At 39.1% G+C, this 23,542-nt stretch overlaps 1 protein-coding gene across 2 annotated transcripts in view; it reads left to right on the top strand.

Moving 5' to 3' along the window:
- The window catches only part of MOBP (myelin associated oligodendrocyte basic protein), a 58,736-nt gene that overhangs the window by 5,533 nt on the left and 29,661 nt on the right, over positions 1–23,542 (top strand). For both annotated transcript variants that reach the window (XM_055282431.2, XM_063636674.1), the window contains exon 2: positions 6,363–6,444. The gene's annotated coding sequence lies outside the window, so the exon portion shown is untranslated. The remainder of the gene's footprint in view (positions 1–6,362; positions 6,445–23,542) is intronic.

The following is a 23,542-nucleotide window of genomic DNA, read 5'->3' as shown; positions in this document are numbered from 1 at the left end:
TTAAGAAAGAACACAGAAAATAAGATCATTTCCCACAGAATATATGTATCAAAACATCACACACTGTACACCATAAAAACAAAGGAAAACCAGCACAGGAAGCTATAAGGTTGTGTAATAAGGGTACTTGAGAGTTAATCTAGACTAAGTGGCTAAGAAAGTGTTCCCTGAGGGAGGCATATTTGACTTGAAATCTTGTATTCTTGGGTAGGTGTTACACAAGTGAAGTGAGCTGGGGAGGTATTTCTGGAAATACCAGTCCAAGGTAGAAGGAACCATAACACATTGAGACAATTGAATGTGGTTGAAACACAGAGAGACAGGGGCTAAATATGTTTTTTAGCTCTATTTTTAGCTCTATTTTTCTTCACTTGGCTGGTTTTCTGAATGCTCCAAACAAGGGATTTGAGAGTTCCTACTCCAATCACTGATACTTGATGGTTTATGTAAGTTATTGTAATAAAAACGTATAAATGGCGTTAACTTAAATGAAACACTGAATCAAATTACTCAAATTCCAATCACTGGCTCTTGATGGTTTATGTAAGTTACTGTAATAAAAACACGTGGATGGCATTAACTTAAATGAAACACAGACTCAAATTACAGTGATGTGTTGGTTAACAACAAGGATACATTCTGAGAAACGAGACATTAGACGATTTAGTCATTGTGTGAACGTCATAGAGTGTACTTACACAAACCTAGATGGTACAGGCTACTTAATAAAATGGTAAATATTTGTATGTCTAAACATAGAAAAGAAACAGTAAAAATACAATATTATAATCTCCTGGGGCCACTGTTGTTTAAATGATCCCTCATTGACTGAAATGTTGTTATATGGCAGATGACACATGGGACTCCTAAATTATACACATCATCCCCCTAAAAAGCCATTTTCCCCTAATTGCTTCTCCCCTTCCATTAAATTTTAATACCACATATGTATAGTATGTGTGCTTATGTATGGTACATATCTGTGCTTTGCTCATAACAAGAGTGAGAATTCTTACATAGGTCTGAGATTTAAAAAAATAAAATAAAACAAGTAAGGTTTTTTTGCCTCCCCTCAAGATCCAGTTTTCATCTTTTGGAGGGGTTATTACCCACGTTGCGAATACATGCAGTGTGCCCTTTACATTGCTTTCTTTAATGTCAACATCTTACGTAACCGTGTAGCACAACTAATAAAACTAATAAATTAACATTGATACATTATTAATTAACTGTAGACTCTAATCATATTTTACAAGTTTTACCACTAATGTCCTTTTTCTGTCAGGTACTAATCCAGGATCTTGCATTGCATTTAGTTATCCGGTCTCTTTAATTTTCTCTAACCTGTGACAATTCCTCAGTTTTTCCTTCTCTTTCATGACCTTGAGACTTTTTAAAAACATTGAAAAGTTATGTATAGTGTCCTTCAATTTGAGTTTTTCTGATGTCTTCTCATGATTAGGTTGAAGTTATATATTATTGAAAAGAATTACACAGAGATGATGTGTGCTTCTCGTATCAGAGAATAAATGAGGATGATCTGTCTTATTACTGGTGATGTTAACCTTGATCATTTGGCTGAGATGATGCTTCCCAGATTTCTCCACTTTAAAGTGATTATTCTTTTCTTTTTAATTAGTAAATCTTTCTTGGGGGGATATTTTGAGATTATACAAATATTGTGTTTCTCCTTACACTTTCACCTACTAATTTTAGCATCCATTAGTTGATGCTTGCAGAAATTATTATTATGGTATTCTAATAGTGATTTTCTATTTCCCTCATTGCTTCTACATTTGTTAGTTGGAATGATTCTTTAAGGAAGGCTATCTCTTCTACTCCATTTTATTTACTTATTTATTCAGTTATTTATTTATATCAGTATAAGCCCAACAATATTCATTTTATTCCTTGGTTTATAATCCAATACTATTCTTATTTACCTTCTTGCTCAAATAACTTTGGTAGGAGCTCTTTTAGGTTAGCTCCTGTGCCTTTTTCACATGTTGCCAACCTCTCTGAACATTTTCTGACATCACAATTTTTTCCAGGATAAACTTGTATTTTCTCTGTCTCAGGGACACTTTACCAGTCCAGCCTAGTACACTGATGATAGTTAAAAAACAAAATTTGGTTATTACTTGTTGTATCAGTTCATTCTTGCATTGCTATAAAGAAATATCTGACACTGAGTAATTTATAGAAAAAAGAAGCTTAGTTGGCTCATGGTTCTGCAGGCTATACAGGAAGCATAGCAGCTTCTGTTTCTGGGGAGGCCTCAGGAAGCTTCCAATCATCACAGAAGGCAAAGGGGAAGTGAGACATCTCAGGTGGTGGGAGCAGGAGAGAGAGAGAGGGAGGAGGTGCTGCACACTTTTAAGCAACCAGATATGATGAGAACTCACTATCGTGAGGACAGTACCGAGGAGGATGATGCTAAACCATTCATGAGAAACCATGATCCAGTCGCCTCCCACCAGGGTCCACCTCCACCTCTGGGGATTGCATTTTAACATGACATTTGGTGGGGATACAAAGCCAAACCATATGTGGTGTATACCTTGCTATTGGGGTGTTACTTCTTCTAAAGCTTCTCGGCAGAGCTAGGAAATCTGTGTGTGTATACTAACTTACATATGCACACACCTATATTTATTTCTGTATTTCTCACTCCAATCTAGCAGCACAAGTTTCATTCTAGCCTTCTTCCTTTCCTTTTTTGTGACTTCATTCTTTGGATAGTAAGAAACTGGATTCTCATTATCTATAATGTATTTATTTGCTTAATTCTACTATTGTAGGATTATCTACACTATTTTTCAAAGTTACTTCAGCCATATCCTTTCTTCCCCCCTTCCCTTTAGTGTGGTTATGTGATTCATTTCATTTGATTTATTTATTGTAGTCAGTTTTATTAGTCACAGCCTGCGTTCCATCTTGGATTCCCTCTGCTTCCCCATATTGTGATTGATTTATTTTGTTTGATTTTTTAAAAAAATTCTTATTCTTTATGGAAAAGCCTCATTTTGTCATACATTATGTTTATCTTTTCTCTACTTTAACATATCAATAATGATAATCTCTGGGTCTGCTTCCACTGACCATTAAAAAAAATTTGGTATCCTTTTCCTGTTTCTTTGAATGTCTGGTAATTATTATTGTATGCTGGACATTGTGGATAATAGATTGTAGTGGTTCTGGATTATGTTAAATTACCAGAGAGTCACTCTGACCCAGTCAAGTCTTGGTTTCAGGCCTTGCTAGGTCAGACCTATTTTATCTTTGCATTTACTTCTGTGAGTTGTCCCTATTCTAGAGTGAGAGGTTTCTGGGGTCTCAACTGAAAGATTGGGATGTTCACAATGTCTCCTCATTAATATGTGAATTCAGATATTTCTGCTTGGTTATCAGCCTCTTAGCAAAATTTTTTAAGGGGCTTCCCACAGTTTCACCCTGCAACTGTGCAACTTTGGATCTGGCCAAGGATCTGAGAGAAATTATATACAGTCATGCACTGCATAACAATGTTTTGGTCAATGACAGTGGTGGTCCCATAAGATTATAATGGAGCTGAAAAATTCGTGTCATCTAGTGATGCCATGGCTGTCATAACATCATAGCACAACACATTACTCATCTGTTTGTGGTAATGCTGGTGTAAACAAATCTACTGTGCTGCCAATTGTATAAAAGTACAGCACATACAATTATGTACAGTACATAATACTCGGTAATGATGATAAATGAATTTGTTACTAGTTTGTGTATTTATTATAATACACTTTTTATTGTTATTTTAGAGTGTGCTCCTTCTACTTGTATTAAAAAAAAGGTAGTTGTGAAACAGCCTCAGCAGGAGAATGGCGTGAACCCGGGAGGTGGAGCTTGCAGTGAGCCGAGATCGCGCCACTGCACTCCAGCCTGGGCAACAGAGCGAGACTCCGTCTTAAAAAAAAAAAAACAAAAAACAGCCTCAGGCAGGTTCTTCACGAGGTGTTCCAGAAGAAGACATTGTTGTCATAGGAGATGACAGCTCCATGTGTGTTATAGTCCCTGAAGAACTTCCAGTGGGATGAGAGGTGGAGGTAGAAGACAGTGATATTGACTATCTTGACCCTGTGTAGGCCTAAGCTAATGTGTGTGTTTGCATCTTAGTTTTTAAGAAAAAAGTTTAAAAAGTAAAAAAGAATTAAAAATTTTAAAAATAGAAAAAAGCTTATAGAATAAGAATATAAAGACAAATACTTTTCTATAGCTATATAATGTGTTTTAAGCTAAGTGTTATTACAAAAGAGTCAAAAAGTTAAGAAAATTTAAGTTTATAAAGTAAAAAGTTACAGTAAGCTAACATTTATTTTTGAAGAAAGAAAAAATTTAAAAAATAATTCTAGTGTAGCCTAAGTATATAGCATTTATAAAGTCTATGGTATTACACTGTAATGTCCTAGGCCTTCACATTTACTCACCACTCATTTACTGATTCACCCAGAGCGACTTTTGGGCCTGCAAGCTCCATTCATGGTAAGTGCCCTATATAGCTGTACCATTTTAAATCTTTTATAATGTATTTTACTGTACATTTTCTATTTTAGATATGTTTCAATATGCAAATACTTAAATTACTGTTGTGTTACAGTTGCCTACAGTATTCAGTACAGCTACATGCTGTACAGGTTTGTAGCCTGGGAGCAAAAGGCTGTACCATATAGTCTAGGTGTGTAGCAGGCTAAACCATCTATGATGTTTGTGCAATGACAAAATTGCCTAGTGACTCAGTTCTCAGGATTTATCCCTGTCATTAAGCAACACATGACTGTATATTTTCCCAGTGGTTCCCTATTGTCTGTTATTCTCCCCTCCACCCTTCCAGATTCCCACGGTCTTAGTATCCCCTAACTCCTACCTCTGTTTCTTTCCGTCTCTTCTTTGACTCTTTTTTACCTGTACAGCAGATTGAAAAATATCTTCAAAGGAAAAACCAGGATGAATGTGGGGTTTAACTGCTTTGTTTCCTTTCTCTCAAGGATCATAGCCCTGCAATGATTGCCATCCAGTGCCTGAGAATAATTCTTCTGTATATTTTTTCAGCTTTATTGTTTCAGCAGGAGTTTAAATTCAATACTTGCTTCTGTATTACGACTGATCATTTTTCTTTTTCTTTTTTTTTTTTTTTGAGATGGAGTCTCGCTCTATCACCCAGGCTAAAGTGCAGTGGCTCAATCTCAGCTCACTGCAACCTCCGCCTCCCGGGTTCAAGCGATTCTCCTGCCTCAGCCTCCTGAGTAGCTGGGATTACAGGCGCCTGCCACTGTGCCTGGCTAATTTTTGTATTTTTAGTAGAGACGAGGCTTCACCATCTTGGTCAGTCTGGTCTCAAACTCCTGACCTCGTGATCCACCTGCCTCGGCCTCCCAAAGTGTTGGGATTACAGGCCTGAGCCACCGCGCATGGCCCTGATCATTTTTCTAAATAAGAAAGCTTGTAGACTCATACGATTTCAATTATTCTGTCAAGCAGAGGGGAGAAAAGAAACATGCTAGTGATTCTTATCTGATTTCACTTAAAACTCTTACGAAGATTTCTATAGTTCATTACACAAAGTTTTCAGTTACATCCTTATTACTAGAATAAAAACGATCAACTAAGAGAACCAATTAGAATTACAGGGTTCTTTCAGAGGCTATTTTTGTGTCTAGAATCTTTATAATCTTATAAGACCTTTGTTTTTTATCAAATAGCCCTTCTGAGATCTGATATATATTAATAAGGAATGGGACCAAAGGTTATAAATAGTCACATGAACTTCCATATTTCATATGAAAACAATATTAATATCCTCTGGAAGTTCTCAATTTAATGCTTTATCAAATTGGATTTTTTCATGCAATTTACAGCACAAAGAACACATCTCTTCTTTGAGAGCCGTAGAAAAGGAGGAGGATATTCCTTAAGCTCCTTTCTTGGGGTGATTTATTTGATTGTGAAGATTTATATTTTTAGAGCCAGACTCTGGAATTTCATTTATCAAGTTTATAAGAAAAATTAGGCTTGTAAAGCTCAAATTTACTAGGAGAAATGAAAAAAAGAAATACAGATTTTCTATATAATGACAGTGAATTAACTGGACATGCAGCTTTTTTTTTTCTGTATAATGTTAAGGCAGTTATTAAAAGTTTACACGTGATTTTGTGACTATATCTTTCCCCCATCCCTCAGCTGGCAGATGGCATCTAGATCAAACTTCATAATCCTCCCTAGGATTGTGAGAGTGAAGCTGCATGTATAACACACTTGAATTAACTGCAACCTAAGTAACCAAAACACTATATTAACCAGAGCATATTCTACTGCTTCACTTTTAGGAAAAAAAAAAAGAAGCAAATGATACCAAGACAAGCTCATAACAGAGATCCAATCAGCAGATGTGTACGGATGAAAATACAGGTATAAATGAATCTCTTATAGCCTTTGGATCTGCATCTACATTTTTGCATAATGATGACTAGTATTCAGAATGTCACAGTAGAATGCGGAATCAGCAAAAGAATGAGCAATCAAATTTCCAGTAAGAGTTAAACATTTCTTTAGTATGTCCAGGTGGCTCACCCTATTCTAGGTTCTGGGAGCACAAATATAAAAAGAATTTTCTCTACCCCAGAGGGACTATTACCCAAGCCACCATGTGTGTATTTGACAAACCCACATATCATGCACAGTGGAACAGCCATTCTCTGATAATCAGACTTCCTCCCTTTATATTCCCAAACTCTGCAGGAGAGCCGTTCCATCTTTTTGTGTTAACTGAATCTAGCCAGTTCTCCGAGAACAAGGCTTTATCTGTTAGCCTCTCAAATGGCAGCCACTTTACACTCCAGGTAGCTCCAGGTTTGAGAGTGGGGTCAGTGTCCTCCCCATCGCCACTTTTAGGCCACTATGCCTTCAGCCTCTAGTTAAACCTTTGCATTTTGATACTTGTGCTCCATTCCTGTGGCAGCCTTCAATGGGCCTCCAAGTCACACCTCCTCCTTCGCTGATGGTTTTTTACTGGGCTGCCCACTCCCTCTCCACTTAGGTGACTTTACTATTTACTTGAATGAACTATTCACCACTCCAGTGAATTATCCACTCTGCTCATCCATCTATTGTCATTCTGTGACCATTGTCAATACCTGAAACTACTCCATCAACCAAACAGTGCAAACATCTAGCATCTCATTCACAATCTTCCTTTCTTTTCATTAGTTATACAGATCCCATTACAAGTCTTCTTTCACTAGGTGCTTCTAGTTGACTTGCCCTTTCACCTCCCATTCATTTACCTATCCATTCATTTATCACCTTTTTCTACCTTCTATTTTCTTCGCATTACTGATAGATTCTAAGATCCATTACTTCAATTCTTCTCTTGCAAATTGTCTGGTGAATTCCACCCCAGATGAACCTATCTCCTCTATGTCTACACCCAAGCTGCTAAGAAAAACTAAAGAAAAACAGAGTGGAGCAGATTTGTATTTCTACAAATTAATAGTCAGTGACCTCAACTAGACTCGCAAAACTGATGGGTCTAATTTCTACAAAATCTCTCTTAAACCCATTCTATTCCTCTCAAGCCTCCAACTCTCTTATTCTCAGCATTTTTCTATTTCACTGGAAAAATGGAAACTACTAGATGGAGACTTCATACGGTCAAAAGTTTTCTCTCTTCTAACAAAGGCCAACAATTTGCATGTGCTCTGCACTCTAGCTCCTCAGGTTTTTCTCAAGAATATTAATTATTTCCTCTCCTTCTGATATTATTTCTATTTCTTCCTCTCTCCTTCCCATTAGCACTTATGCATGCTCCAGTTTATCTCATTACTACAAACAACTCAACAAACCAGCCAAACATCTCCCTCTGCCCCCACAAAGGACCCTTTGCAAACCACATGCTTCTCTAGCTACTACCAGTCTCTCCCACTGTTCTCAAATTTCTGGGCTGAGTTGCCTATAGTTTCTCTTTCTATCTTTAGTCACTATCCCCTCCATAAACCCTCAAATTCAACTTCTGTTTCAACAACTCCGTGGAATCAACTCTTGCTAAAGCCACCAATTAGTTTCATACCACTTAATCAAATGTGCTCTTGTAGTCCTCATATCATGCCACCTCTCAGAATCATTCTACAAAGTTGAGCATTCCGTCTTTTGAAATACTTTTTCCCTTTGATTTCCATGATGTCACATGCTCCTAGTTTCTCTTCTACCTCTCTCATTCAGCCACCAAGACAATCCCATCCACTCTCATGGCTTCAATTGCTACCTATACTCCAACAACTTTCAAATTCTATCTTGAGCCAACTTCTCCTCTGAACTATTCACATGACATCTTCATCTAGAAGCCTTCAAACACCCCAAATTGAATGCATTAAAAGTGAACTCAGCCTTCTGTTTTTCCCCCAAACCTTCTTTTTCTCCAGTAGATCCTTCCAACACCCATCTAGTTGCTCAGACGACATACCTTGGATATACCCTTGACTCCTCCTCATTACCACTTCTTATGTGCAACGAATTATCAAGTCTTGTTAATTCTACTCTTGGAATATTTTGTCACCATCATCATTAGTCACATGGCCTCCTGGAATGGGCTTTGCCCATGAAAACTATTTTCCTCAAAGCTATAGAAGTGAGCTTACAAAAATGCACCTCTGATTATGACTTATTTCTACTTTAATATCCTTCAGTATATTAAGGATTTCCCTCCCTTATAGTATTTTTTGATCTACCAAGCATGTCAGTTCACAACTCAACCTCTGATTTCCTCTCCAGCCCATCCTGCTCCACTCTCCTTCTTACATACATTGTTATAGCTGCACTGGCCTTGTCCTAAGTCCTCAAATGTACCTCACCAACCCCAACTCAGAGCCTTCTGTCCCAAACACTCTAGGCCTACTCCTCTCTCTGCTGCAATAATATTAACTCACTCTTTAGCTCCTACCCTCCAAGAAGCCTTCCCTGACCTCTTATACTAGTTAAGATCCTCATCTATATGGACTTACTGCCACCTGCACTTTTCCTTCAAGGCACTAGTCACAACTCTAATTAAACAATTACTTCTAAAGATAGTACTTGTGAATGTGTGTCTTCCTTGCTAGAATATGCACTCCTGAGGTCAGGGTCTTTGCTCATTGTCATATTGTCAGGGGCTAACATTATGTTTGGTTCATCATATGTGCTCAGTGACTGCTTTTTTGAATGAATGAATTGTTTTAATATAACATGGTAAATATAAAGATGGAGGCATGGAGATTGCAAAATGGAACAGAGATAAGTGGCATTTCACTCAGCTGAGGAACTCTACCAGTGTAATTGCTATTGCATGACTCAGATGATGGTCTTGGACACAAAATTTGGGAATAGGGTGGTCAGCAATCTAGTGCTTATTTCAGCTTGGGTCTCCAGCTTGGCTTCTTCTGTGTCTCTCGAAGAATGGAACCCCTGGAAAACCCAAGGCAGCTTAGTAGCTATCACCACTCACTAGCTGTAGCTGGAGCAACTAAATTAGCCCATCAGATAATCTGAGTTCTCTTCTTAAGTCCCCTGCTATGACCACAGATCATTTAGTTTTTTCTATAAAACAATACAATTTGGGAGATTGGTTGTCTTCCCCATCATTCAGGAAAGAATTATAAGAGAATTTGTTTTACCTACATATGTGTACATTCAAAATCCCATCATTTTCATAGAGAGAAACAAATCATCCTTATTTCCTTATTTCTTACACCACAAACACTGGATTGAGGAAGGCAAATAATTGTAAAACCTAGTATGCTTTGAAATTATAATGCTTTCTATGGAGAGACAATTTTATGCTAAAACCTTAATTTTTTAAACTACCCTTGCTGAGAACCTGACAAAAGCAGCCTGAGTCCTACATAACATCCCAGGGGACAGAAGCACCTGTGAATTTTTAAGACACTTTCAATCCAATCAGTGTCAACGTTCGTTCATTGAGTGGATGGTGAAACAGAACCCTGAGGATTCAGACAGAAACTCTGTCCTCAAAGAGCTCACGCTGAGATCACAGACATATAGCCACGTTATTATAACATAGTCCACAAATAGAAGTATGTACAAGTTATAAAGATAGCCCAGAGAGGGACAAATCTTTTTGAGGGATCAAATCCTAATGAGGTAAGACCTCAGCTGGGTTGTTAAGGATGAATAGGTATTTACCACACAGACATGATAGGGAAAAGGCATTCCAGGGAAAGGTCCATCTTCTGATCACAGGATAATGCTTCTGGCCTGTACCAGCAAGAAATGGTGTGGGAGGTGAAGGACAGAGACCAAACCGTGAAGGGTCTATGTGCTGTATTAATTGAGAAACAAGGACTTGGTTCTGTAACTGAGGGGACCCTTAAAGTTTTTGAGTAGGGACAGATATAATCAATTTCACATCATCTCTATGGCAACGTGGAGGATAGACAAGGGAAAAGTGAGTCTAGAGTCAGGGCCAGCCAGCAGAGAAACGGAGAGTCCAGCAGGGACTGCCTGTCCCCTTGGCCTGTAGAAAATTGTGGGAATATTCATCCACATACAATTCCAGGGTAAATTTGAGTGTCCATAAACTAAAACCATGTATTGTATAATTTTAGATACAAGAAACTGAAGGGTATCATGTTATTTACACAACATTCAGAAAACTACTGCACTTCTTGAATGTTTATCTGGCCCCACTACAATAAGTGAAGGTTTTACTCCCGAAATAGTTGCTAAATAAATTATCTGTGTGCTAAAGATAACAACCGTAGGTCACACCCTTTCCTTTCCCTTAGAATAGCTGGAAGCAGGTAGAGTTTGTTCATCAGAAAGGACTTTTGCACAACTTTATGAGATAGTTGCAGGTGGGCAATGTGGTTCTTGGGCCACATTAGTTTGTCCTTGTTGCCTAAAACAAAGCAAAACAATGAGGGCATTTAACATGGCTTCGTTTTGTGTCCCCACATGGGCCTTCAAAATAATTAGGACTTTCTTATGTTTTCATTTTTTCATAGTCTTGGCAGGTCCCCACATCAGTATTAGATTTTGACATCTTGCTGCTTTCTGTGGAAAAGCACCCAGATTCCAAATAAATATGTGTATGAAATTTTCCATTACCTAGCACTGGTTTGTCACCAACAATCTACTGTTCAACATTTATTGTACTAATTTGTAAACATAATCGTTGTCACAAAGACAAATGGATAAACAAGGACAGACGGATAATGACATCCTTAGAGACAGCCTGTAGTAGTTACAGCCAACCTTCAGGTCCTACATTTTTGTGTTTTTGCTGCTGTGGACTGATGAACACAGAAGCCATTGTTTTTTACTGTGTAAATCTACACTCAGCAGACAAGGTCAGCCTCTGGCCTGAGAGGATCAGCAAGGTTTTAGAGACTACTAAAGGTCTCTAAGGGAGCTGGTGAATGTGGAATGAAATTACTCTTCGGGAAACATGGATAATTTTTATCACAGCTAAGGAGTTGGGGCTGAGCAGTTTTTGGAAGGCTGTGGTTAGGCATATGTGAAAACCCGGGCTGGGAATGGAATCTTTGGATTCCTAGTTATTATTCCAAAATAGCTCTTATAGAAGCACCCGTGTGCACTCCTCACTTGCAGGAAATCGTAGGTTCTTTGTGACAGCTTGGGGCTCACCGGCCTGTGGGCGTTCCTCTCACCACGTGCGAGTTCAGTCAATGGTGGTTGAATGGACCCACCTCCCTCGCCAGTGCCTCTGATTGGCTGCTTTCCCCCTGCCCCCTACCTGACGTCATTTCCCCTGTTTTTGAGGACCAATCAGGATGGACACAAACGATGCTTCCTTACTGTCCTTTGCCTTTCTCTGAGTACTACATAGTTAAGAATATTTGTAATATGATTGCTAGCTATAAAAGATACCTCTTTTTCTATTACTTCCCTGTTTGTCTACTTTTTTAAAAAATTTATAGCTTGTTTTTAATGTAAACATCCTGGTTACTAAAACTGCATACGTTTGTATGTTGGAATACTTTCTTCTATACCAGCACTGGTCTTTTAACTTGTAACCTCAAGTTGTATAAAATAATCTTTTTAGTGTATAAGAGTCTCTATGATTTGCTTTGCTCCTGTTCACGTTTGCTGCGTTAGAAGGAGCATGGTGTCAGGGTTAGGCATACATTCTAGTTTACCTTGGTTGGGGTCCTGGGACTCCATTTACTAGCTCTGTGATCTTGGTTGAGTTATCTGACTTCTCTGACTCTCTCATTTGCAAAACGGGGCTATTATGAGGTTATGAGGAAGAAATAAGTTAAATACGTAAAGCCCTTGAACAGTGCCTGGTTTGTATCTCATTCCACGTGTTTGCTATTGTAATTTTTTTCTAGGGTATTTGTTCTAATTTCTTCTTGTCTTTTTTTAGGGTAGTCCATCCATTTCCCGACTCTATTAAATAAAATAAAATAAATAAAAATGCTCCCTCTGTTGTGATCCATGCTACTATACATATGTGTAGTATATGTGTAGTGTATAGTATAGTTCATACTATACTCCCAGCTTGCCCCCCGAAGTGGCTCTTCACCAACTATGTGTGAGAGTTCCTGTTTGTCTACGGACTCTCTTCACTTAATGTCAGGCTATTTAACTTTTACCCATCTGATTCTTGTAGAATGGTATCAATTGTTATAATCTGTGTCTTTTTGATAATTGGTGAGTTTGAATGTATTTTTATATGCTTATGGGTCATCCATGACTTCCTCCTCTGTAAACTGCATTTTCATATGATTTGCCCAATTTTCTTTTGGGTTGTTTTTTCTTAATGATTTGTATGAGTTCTTTAAATATTCTGGATAGGAATTATTTATATATTATATGTGTTGCATTCTCCCAGTGTTCCTTAACTTTTGACTATGTTTATTATGTCTTTCGATGTACAGTAGCTTTTATTTTATTTTTTTTAACTTCTGTTTTTAGAGACAGGGTCTGACTTTGCTGCCCAGGCTAGAGTGCAGTGGTGTGATCATAGCTCACTGCAACCTCCAACTCTCAGGCTCAAGAGATCCTTTCATCTCAGCCTTCTGAGTAGCTGGGACTACAGGCATATGACATCATGCCCAGCTAATTAAAAAAAAATGTAGGGATAGTCTTGCTATGTTGCCCAGGCTGGTCTCGAACTCCAGCCTGGACCTCAAATGATTCTGCCTCAGCCTCCCAAAATACTGGGATTACAAGCATGAGCTACCATGCCTAGCCAGTAGTTTTTAATTTTGGTGTAATCTCTTCTCCTTGCAAGTTAATTTTATCAACACTATTTGTTGAAGAATCCATCTGCCCCCTACCAATTTATAACATCCCTATCATATGTCAAGTTCTCTTGTTAATATGGATGTGTTTCTGAGTTTTATTTTTGAATAGAACTGTTCCACTTGTCTATTTCTGGGCAATGCCACAGTATTTTAATTACTATTGCTTAGTAATATGTTTGGATATCTGGGTATGAAAAGTCCTGTCATTCTTTTCAGAATTTTCTTTCTTTTTTTTTTTTTTTTTTTTGAGATGAAGTCTCGTTCTGTCGCCCAGGCTGGAGTGCAATGGTGTGATCTCTGCTCACTGCAAGCCCCACCTCCCAGGTTCACGCCATTCTCCTGCCTCAGCCTCCTGAGTAGCTGGGACTACAGGTGCCAGCCACCACGCCTGGCTAATTTTTTGTATTTTTAGTAGAGACAGAGTTTCACCATGTTAGTCAGGATGGTCTTGATCTCCTGACCTCGTAATCCGCTTGCCTTGGCCTCCCAAAGTGCTGGGATTACAGGCGTGAGCCACCGCGCCCAGCCCCAGAATTTTCTTAGTCCTTTGATTGTTGGTCCTTTGCCCTTCCATCAGATCAGATCATCACATGCCACAGAAGACCGTTGGTGATTTTAGTAAGAAATGCATGAAGTTATGAACTCACTTTGGAAAAGTTTACATCTTTATGATAAAGAATTTTTTTCTATCTATGCACAATTTTTCCTTCTATTTATTCATGCATTCTTTTATATTTTCACTGAAGTTTTGAAATTTTTTCCTAAAACAATCCATACATTTTAGTCTTTGATTTATTTCTAGGTACTTCAGTATTCTTGTTGCTATTGTGAATAAAATTTTTTTCAGTTATTGTTTTTTTCCATACTCCCTCTCTTCCTGGGTGTTCTCCTGTGTTCCCTTGGCTGTAAATCTCATTTTTATGTCAAATACAGTTCGGTTGATTTCTGCCCTTCTCTCTTGCGATTTCTCAATCCACATGACCAATCATTCCCTTTTACAGACACTTGGAGATTTCAGAAGTATCTCAGACTGAACATGTCTAAGATTGAACTCTTGATTCTTTTCTTCCCCATCCCTAAACCATTCCCCCACCTTAGAAAAATGATTGGCTGTCTACCTAATTTCTCTTGGAGACATCCTGGCTGTCTGTGCTTCCTTCCTGACATTCAGTCTGTCTGCATGTCCTGTTCATTGTTAGGTTTCTTTTCTTGCTAATGCTGTACTCTGACCTACCCCAGACTAGTCTATTAGGTGGCACCATCAGCACTTAGACCTTTAGAAGCATCTCAGGTTTAACCCGTGTGGAACATAGAGGTGCTCAATTAATATTTGTTGAATACATAAATGTTTAAAACTGTACTCTTACGTTTTTTCCCCCAGCTTTCCTCACCTCAGTAAATTGCTTCATTGGGCTTTTGCTGAAGTCATAAGTGTGGCAGTCATCCTTGCCTTATTCTTTACAACAAATTGCCCATCCAGTTTGTCCTCATGTTCTATTAATTTTGCCACTAAAATCCACCTCCACTGCCATTGCCCTTGTCAAAGTCTCTGTCATGTCTCCCTGGTTTTCCTGTTTCCTCTCCTGCTTACTTCTAATCTATGTTGCAAGGAGCTTGAGTGATCTTCATGGAACCTAAATATGAAGATTTATCTCCTTTAGTCAAGACCTTTCAACACTTTCCTATCCTTCCCATTCCTTAGCTCACTTTCAAGGGCCTGCCTGGTCTTGCTCATGCCTTGTCCCTAGCCTCAATGTTCCCCTCCCTCACTGTGCTTCAGCCACTCTGTTCTCTGGTTTCTCGGGGACCTCAAGTCTCAAGGCCTCTGTCTGTAACTGTTTTCTCCCTCATGTATGGATGGCTCCCACGTAGCTTTTGGATCTCAAATTAAATTTCATTTCTTCAGGAATCCTTCCTTAGCCCTCTAATCTAAATTTGTCTCATTGCTATACTGTCTCCTAGCACCCAGTTCCTTCCTGTTAGAGCCCTAATCACATTTCAGTCATACATTGGATAAACTACTCATGGGGTAAGAGATAGTCTGTTAATGTCTTCTTCTCTGTACCCTAAGCTCTGTGAGCATAGGGACCTTCTTTGTCTTATTCACCACTGGCACTTAAAGGTACTCAATAAATCTTCAAATGGATGACTGTTAGTATTGTATTTGGCTGCCTTTACCTTCAGTCATCTTATGTGTATATTCTTTGCACATATAGACTGATATCATCTGCCTTTCCTGTCAGTGGGGTCTATTGTGGTCATAAATAAATTGTCTCAGTAGCTCCTACCTACTGTTTAGGGGGTCCTTGTCAGCCTTAAAATTAGCACCAAGAATTGCTCTCCAGGGTACTAATATATCTGACCTATTCAAGGCAGGATCTGGGTGTATTGTTCCCCACCTGGCTCCTGTCCCAGCCCCTGGTGAGAGTGCTACCTCTGGAGGTGACTGAGGATAACAGAGGGAGCTATAAGTTCCTTCGAGCCAACTGCCACATTGACGGTTAACTGGCTTCAGCTGGGTTGGCTGGCCACTCCGAATTTCTGCCATATAATTAATGACCTAGCTTCCTGCTGCTTTCAGTTGTTATTAGAGAAGTATTTTCTTATGTCAATACAACCTCTTCATAATCACCTTTAAAAATGGATGTCTAATATTCAGTTGGTCTTCAAATGACTCCATAATATTTCTGTAGTTAGCTAATTATAAGAATATCAATAATTAAATAAGAATCAAATCCTTACTGCTTACATTGTATTTGCACACTTTGTAAATATGCAAGATCTCCCCACTCATCTTCTCCTCTTTAATAAGCTAGGCTGACTTTAGGAAAGATAAAGAATAGTGAATGCTTCACTTTTTCTGTTTTGGTAATTTCATTACCACTCCTGTTTCTGGGGTATATGCAGAAATTAAGTTTGGGATTTTCCTACTATCCTCCCCCTGTCCTCATCAATTAGTAAAATTCCAGTTACAATTTTTCATGCATATTATTATTATTACTGAAAATATATTTTATTTCTGTTTCTCTTCACAGAATGAAAGGTTAAAAGATTTTATTGCTCTCAAGGGCATTGATATTCAGAGAGTAAATATTAAACTGTGAAATGGAGGCAACATTTAACAAAAACTCATTGAAGATTGATAAATACTTTAAGACTCAAAGCTAATTTTTCATGCTTTGAAAAAATTCAGTATTTTAAATGTTAGATACTTCATTTTGTTCTTAAAACCAGATTATGAAAATTGTAATTCCCAGTTACTTCCATCTCTTCCTTACAATTTTTTCATTTTTTTTGAGACAGAGTCTTGCTCTGTCACCCAGGCTGGAGTGCAGTGGCGTGATCTTGGCTCACTGCAACCTTCACCTCCCGGGCTCAAGCGATTCTCATGCCTTGGCCTCCCAAGTAGCTGGGATTACAGGCATGCACCACCACGCTTGGCTAATTTTTGTACTTTTAGTAGAGATGAGGTTTCACCATGTTGGCCAGGTGGTCTCGAACGCCTGACCTCGGGTGATCCACCTGCCTCAGCCTTCCAAAGTGCTGGGATTACAGGCGTGAGCCACCGCACCTGGCCTCTTCCTTACAGTTTTTTCTGATCATTTGAAGGCACAGGGGGTGATGGTGTGGGTTTTGAGAAATTAAAGCCATGTACTGGAAGGAATTAGGAAAAAGGAAAGGGAAGGTTTAGGAAGAACATGACCTTATTTTGCACAAGTCTTTTCTACTTTGTGAATTTATGGGGGAAATTCTGTGTCCTGTGGAGCACATTCTTAGGTCACTGAAGGGAGCACTTTTCCATTCTCTTCCTTAAAGTGGGAACAAAGAAAAAGGCTTGGGATAGGTAATTTGTTATGACTATCTTCACCCTTTCTCTAGTGTTAGGTATGTCACAGTGATGTCGCCCTCTGGACTGTGAATGACAAATTGATGATGTCACCGAGGCCCCATCTCCCCTGTATGAACAGGGTGGTACGGATTATAACAGACAATTAATCTCACTGGTCACTCATAAATTGTGCTATTCTTATTTATCTTCTCTGGGCCTCAGTTTCTTCATCTGTAAAATAAGGATAAATGTAATCTATCTCCTAGGATTATTACCAGGGTTAAATAGATGAATAAATGTCATGAGCTTGGAAGAGTGCCTGACTTACAGTGAGCTCTCCATCAATAGTACTATTATTAGCTATTATTTATAACTTATGCTTCTCAATGGGTATGATTTAGGAAATAGCAAAATAATATATTTTTGGTTTTTGTAATTCTTAATTTCAAATGGACTGGCAGCTTACATACCAAGAATCATACCAGACAACTCAGACCACTGAGTTTCCTCTATGGTGTAACATGCATGTCCTTTCTGCAAAGAAAGCTGAGCCTCAGGATTGGTGCCTGGAGGTGAAAAGAGAGTCGCTAGAGGCCGAGTCTTTGCCAGAGAGAAGGAGGAAGCAGAAAGAAGAGTTTTTCTAGCCAAAAGAATGGGAAAGGTGAGAAAAAGCAAGAGAGAGAGAGAGGAAGCTAAGGAGGCAGACGTTTGTTTTCTCCTTTTTCTAGGTGAAACCTCAAAACCATGGTGGGGGATGTGGTATGGTGTGGTAGAATCATCCAGATAGGTTTAAAATTTTTTTTGTGTGTATGAGGGACAGTGACACACTTCAACAGGAATAGTGTAGTGGTGGTGCTGCAAGCCCCTAGAAAAGGCTGCCCTCAGCCTCATCCAGTGTGACTGTGAGTGACTGCACAGCTTTGGTTGGGAGGCTGTCCAAGTCAGTGGCCCAGAGTAACGATCCTGGTTCCCTACTCGTAATGCATGGGAACCAAACATTTCCTAGAATAGATGTGAAGGAGCTGAGAGGACAGCTGGACCAGAATAAGAGGCTACTGAGTCAGGAGCCTGATGACCAGTGGCTTTGGTTGGATCATGTGGTCAGTAGCAATGTGTGTCATTCATGCTAAAAGGTGGGTGAGACCAGATGAGGCACCCCATGGCAAGGCCTAGCAGAGGACACCACCCAGACCAGCCACCCCTTCCCTCACTGCCATGAAGATACTCAGCTTTCTCATACTCTTATCCACCTTGAGAAGGAAGAGAGGGAGGTGAGAAATAGTCATGTTAGGGAACTGAACTCTAACTGACTACAAAGTAGGAAGGGATGGTTTCAGCTAGAAGTGACCAAGGCACTATAAATTTAGAGTTTTGGTTGCTCTCTTCTTTCCACTTTCTTTCTCAGCCAATATTCATCATGGGTTGGGCTCGTAATATCACATCAATTCTACAATTACAGAGAAATAAAAAACAGTTGTGCTTTTTTTGGTAAAATCAATCTCGATTTGAATAAATTTGAAATTTCTTGCTTTCTTTATTAACCTGAAATTTCTTTCTTAAGTATATATTAAACATCCCATTCCTTTGTTCATATAATAGATCTGGAGACTGATAATTATTTTCCTTTGGAGTTTTGATATCTGAAGCCAGTGTGTTATTCTTACATAGGGTTCAGGTCCTGGGTGCACAGTCAAGGTCAAAGCTTGTCTCCTGTTCTTCCCATGTTGAGTTCTTTATACCAAGGGAAGAACAGACCCTTGCTCAAGGTTGTGAGGGAGCTGAGTGAAAGAATTGAAGACCTATTCTGCTTTTGAAATATCGACCTGCATCTACCCTTCAGTCTGCAAATTCTATACCCATTTATATGTCTGACTTCCTGTGATGCCATGCAGATATGAAGGGGCAAGTGGGCTGCAGCATGTCAACTTACCACTTGCATTTTCTTTCCTTTCCAGAGGACTGCCCAGAATTGAGGGCCACCTGTGGCTTTCATGACATGATTATGCCACATCCCAATTGCTTTTTTCAGAAAAGATGACAAAAAGAAAGGAGGAAAGGTGGGAAGAAGGGCAAAAAATCCACTTTATACTCATGGTTTTAATTTCTTCCTGCAGCCTTTTTAGGGAATGGCGAAGCTGTGTTTAAAGATACTATGACACTGGTGGTTACACAGAGCTTAATGCCACCCCTAGGACGTGTAATGAAATGTGTATGTAATGATTAAAGATAGCTAATTAATTTGTATGAATTAGAAAAAGATATCGTGTGTTCACAAAATCTTTTTTTTTTTGTCCCCTAAAGAGCTCAGTTTTAGAACTTTCAAGGTTAGTGAGAAAGGTCCCTTCCTCTATTGAACAGACATTTTTGCCTGAATCCTCATTGGAACATGGGACTGCTAGAGAGCATCTGGGGACAGGAAATAAGTGGCTAAGCGTTCTGCAGCTGTTGTGAAAGACACCCTTTGTTCATTCTCTCATTTTTAATCAAACATCTTCTGAGCACCTGTTCTGTGTCAGGCATTGAACAGGCTTAAGGACAAAAATTTTAAGGAGACAGTGAAACAGTAAGGGTAGCACTAAAGTTCTAGATGGTTTCCTAGAATTATTCACAGAACACAAAGGAAGGAGGTATGATCATTACTCTTTGGGGGAAAGGAAGGATCTGGAAAGACACTCCCCAAGGAGTGTCTTGACTTTGAGCTGAACCTCAAGGCAATGGAGGCATTTGCTGTGCAACTGTTGAGTGGTAAAAGACAGAGGAAGGAACCCTATGGGACAAGTTCTAAAGGCTTGAAATAATCCTGTCTCTTGGGGGCTAGGAATGACTGGGTTGGGCTGGATGCACTTACCAGAGGAGGGTTCCTTCTTGAATAAAAAGCCTTATTATTGAAGAAAGGTCATCTTCCCATAGACTTTTTGCCTCCCTTTCATTGACTAGAATGTGGTCACATGGGGGAATTATATAGATTAAACAAGGCATATAGCACTGCCAAACAAAATCAAGGTTCATTACTGAGTTATTAGGCAGTCTACTAGTCATATTAACCATTATGAGTTTGCTATTTTAAAATTATTATTGTATGATGTTGGGGATTTCACTTAAATTCTTCCCCAATTTTCTCATCTGTAGAATGGGAATAGTAGGAACTATCTGGAGGGCTGTTTTGGGGAATTACAAATGTTAGATATAAAACATATGGAACATACTAGGTGCTCAATAAATGGTGGAGAGGTTTTTGTTTTCCTTTCTTTGGATCCTTCCCTTCACTTTCTTCTCCTTCTTTGAATGCTTGCTTCACTTTTCTCTCCTCTTTAGTTTTAGGTTATATGGAAACCTGGAGAAGATTATATTTTGCAGTTTCAAATTTGTTTTTTTTCTTCATCCTGCCAGAGAGTTCATAATTATCTTTGCTTGCAATTAGGTGGTATCTTTTGTGAAAACGTCATGCAGTGTTTATAATTTGTTTTTAACCACTAATGTATATAAAGATGTGATTAATGCATAAGTATCATCAGAGATACACAGTGAGATAAATAGAGTATGTCTAAAAAATTCAGCAGGATTAGACAGGTCATTTAAATGAATTCTCATCCGTGAAAGGAAAATACAATTTATTAAGCAAGTTATTTACTTTAGTTACAATTTTTTATTTACTTTATTTCATTTCATATTTTCAAAGCCCCCCGAGTTAAGTGTTGTTATTATTACAGGAAACTGAGCGTAACCAATTAGGAATGTATTTGGTTACTTGTAACTGAAATAATAGTGGTTTATGCAAGGTAGAAGTTTGTCTCTCATGTAAAAGGTGTTCAGAGTTCAAGAGTCCAGGCCTGAAACAGCAAACTCCATGGTCCTCCAGGATTCAGGCTCCTCTGGTATTTTTGCTCCACCGCCTCACAGGAAGTGGCTTCACCTGTAAGGTTGAGCTGCGGTCCAAGATGGCTGCTGTACCCAGGAGTAAACTGCTAGACCACAGTTTGTGCACATTTTTATCCTCACTAGACAATCCCAAATTGTTTCCAGAAATGCACAGTCTTTGCAAGCACATGTAGAACAAGGTCATAAAGCAAATTTGAACAACTGTTGGAGTCATTTTCATGGCGACTGCTTTCTCTAACTGCATTAAAATTAGAAGCCGATATAACAAAAATACCTCTATATATTTGGAAATTTTACAAGAGATTTTGTAATAACTGATGAATTGAAGAAGAACTCATCCATAATTAAAATGAAGATTAAAAATTATTTTAATATTTGTGGCATGCAGGTAAAGTTGTACAATGGAAAAGGTTATAGCCATAAATGTATATATATGAAGCATTTTACTCAATAAGAAAAAAACCAAAACAATAACACAAATATAAAGAAAATGGAAGAAAAGAAATTATAGGTTGGGCGTGGTGGCTCACGCCTATAATCCTAGCACTTTGGGAGTCTGAGGCAGGAGGATCACTTGAGCCCAGGGAGACCCCATCTCTACAGAAAAAAAAAAAAATTAGCTGGGTGTAGTGGCACGCACCTGTAGTCCCAGCTACTCAAGAGGCTGAGGCATTGAGGCTGCAGTGAGCTGTGATTGCACCACTGTACTCTAGAATGGGCTACAGAGTGAGACCTTGTCAAAAAAAAAAAAAAAGAAAAGAAAAGAAAGAAGAAAAAAAGCAATTATAAGTGCATACAGAAATGAATAAACTGGGGGAAAAAAGAACAAAGACAAGAAAACCACTTCCTTACTTTTGAAAAAAAAAATGAAGTAGATAGCTTCTGACAAAAGTACTCAAAAAAAAGAGAGAAGATACAAATATAGAATATAAACTATAGAGATTATAATTACAGATTTATTACAAATTTTAAAAACTAAGAGAACACTACAGATAACATGAACTTGAAAAGTGAATAATTTTTTCAATAATATAAATTTGAAAAATATGTAAGGTGTGGTCCTACTTTTTATTAACTGTATACCTGTAAATGTTCTCAAAGAAAAAAGTTAACATGTTTTACAAGTGGCTAACCACGGGGTAAGAATTTGTGAATTTGTATTATTTCCTTTTTCTTTTTCTTTCTTTTTTTTTTTTTTTTTTTTTTTTTGTTTTTTGAGACGGAGTCTTGCTCTGTCACCCAGGCTGGAGTGCAGTGATCCGATCTCGGCTTACTGCAAGCTCTGCCTCCCAGGTTCACACCATTCTCCTGCCTCAGCCTCCTGAGTAGCTGGGACTACAGGCACCCGCCACCACGCCCGGCTAATTTTTTTGTATTTTTAGTAGAGACGGGGTTTCACCATGTTAGCCAGGATGGTCTTGATCTCCTGACCTCGTGATCCGCCCACCTTGGCCTCCCAAAGTGCTGGGATTACAGGCATGAGCCACCGTGCCTGGCTTCTTTTTCTTTTTTTTGAGACAGAGTCTTGCTGTGTTGTCCAGGCTAGAGTGCAGTGGCATGATGTTGGCTCACTGCAAACTCTGCCTCCTGGGTTCAATCATTCTCCTGCCTCAGCCTCCTGAGTAGCTGGGATTACAGGCGCCCACCACCACGCCCGGCTAATTTTTTTTTTTTTTTTCCTTTTTTTTGAGATGGAGTTTCACTCTTGTTGCCCAGGCTGGAGTGCAATAGTGCAATCTCAGCTCACCACAACCTCCACCTCCCGGGTTCAAGCGATTCTCCTGCCTTAGCCTCTCAAGTAGTTGGGATTACAGGCATGCACCACCATGCCCAACTAATTTTGTATTTTTAGTAGAGAAGGGGTTTCTCTACGTTGGTCATGCTGGTCTCGAACTCCTGACCTTGGGTGATTCGCCCGCCTCAGTCTCCCAAAGTGTTGGGATTACAGGCGTTAGCCACTTCACCCTGCCTGGCTAATTTTTATATTTTTAGTAGAGATGGGGTTTCACCATGTTGACCAGGCTGGTCTCGAACTCCTGACCTCAAGTAATCTGTCTGCCTCGGCCTCCCAAAGCGCTGGGATTACAGGCATGAGCCACCACACCAGGCGTATTATTTTCATCCATCTGAGTTTTCTAACTTTCAGCAGTGAATATAGATTTTTTAATCCACTAATGGACTGGAGGGGAGGAGCTGCAGAAGTGCCTGTGGGTCACACTTTCCTCAGGGCCCATCCCAAGCTTACTACTAGTCCCAGACAGGGACCCTTCTGGCGCTGGCAGGGAAGTCCTGGTTTCTGTTGTTGTGAAGTCTCCAAACTCCATTCTCTATCTTTCTCTTCTGGAGTGATTTGTTTCCCCAACTTTCAGTCTTTCTCACCCTAGGACATAGACCCATGGATCTTTGAGCCTTATCCCACCCCTGTGTCCATCTCTAGTCCCCCGAAGTCTACTCTGGGCCCAGCACCTGGACTCCTATTCCTTGGGAGGAGGGTTGAGTCTACAGGAAGCACAAAGCAGTGTTGGACCTGGCTAAA

This window comes from Symphalangus syndactylus, chromosome 1 (genome assembly GCF_028878055.3).
Source record: "Symphalangus syndactylus isolate Jambi chromosome 1, NHGRI_mSymSyn1-v2.1_pri, whole genome shotgun sequence".
NCBI lineage: Eukaryota > Metazoa > Chordata > Mammalia > Primates > Hylobatidae > Symphalangus > Symphalangus syndactylus.
Note: the sequence above shows the minus strand (reverse complement) of the source record. Positions and strands in the feature narration are given on the sequence as shown.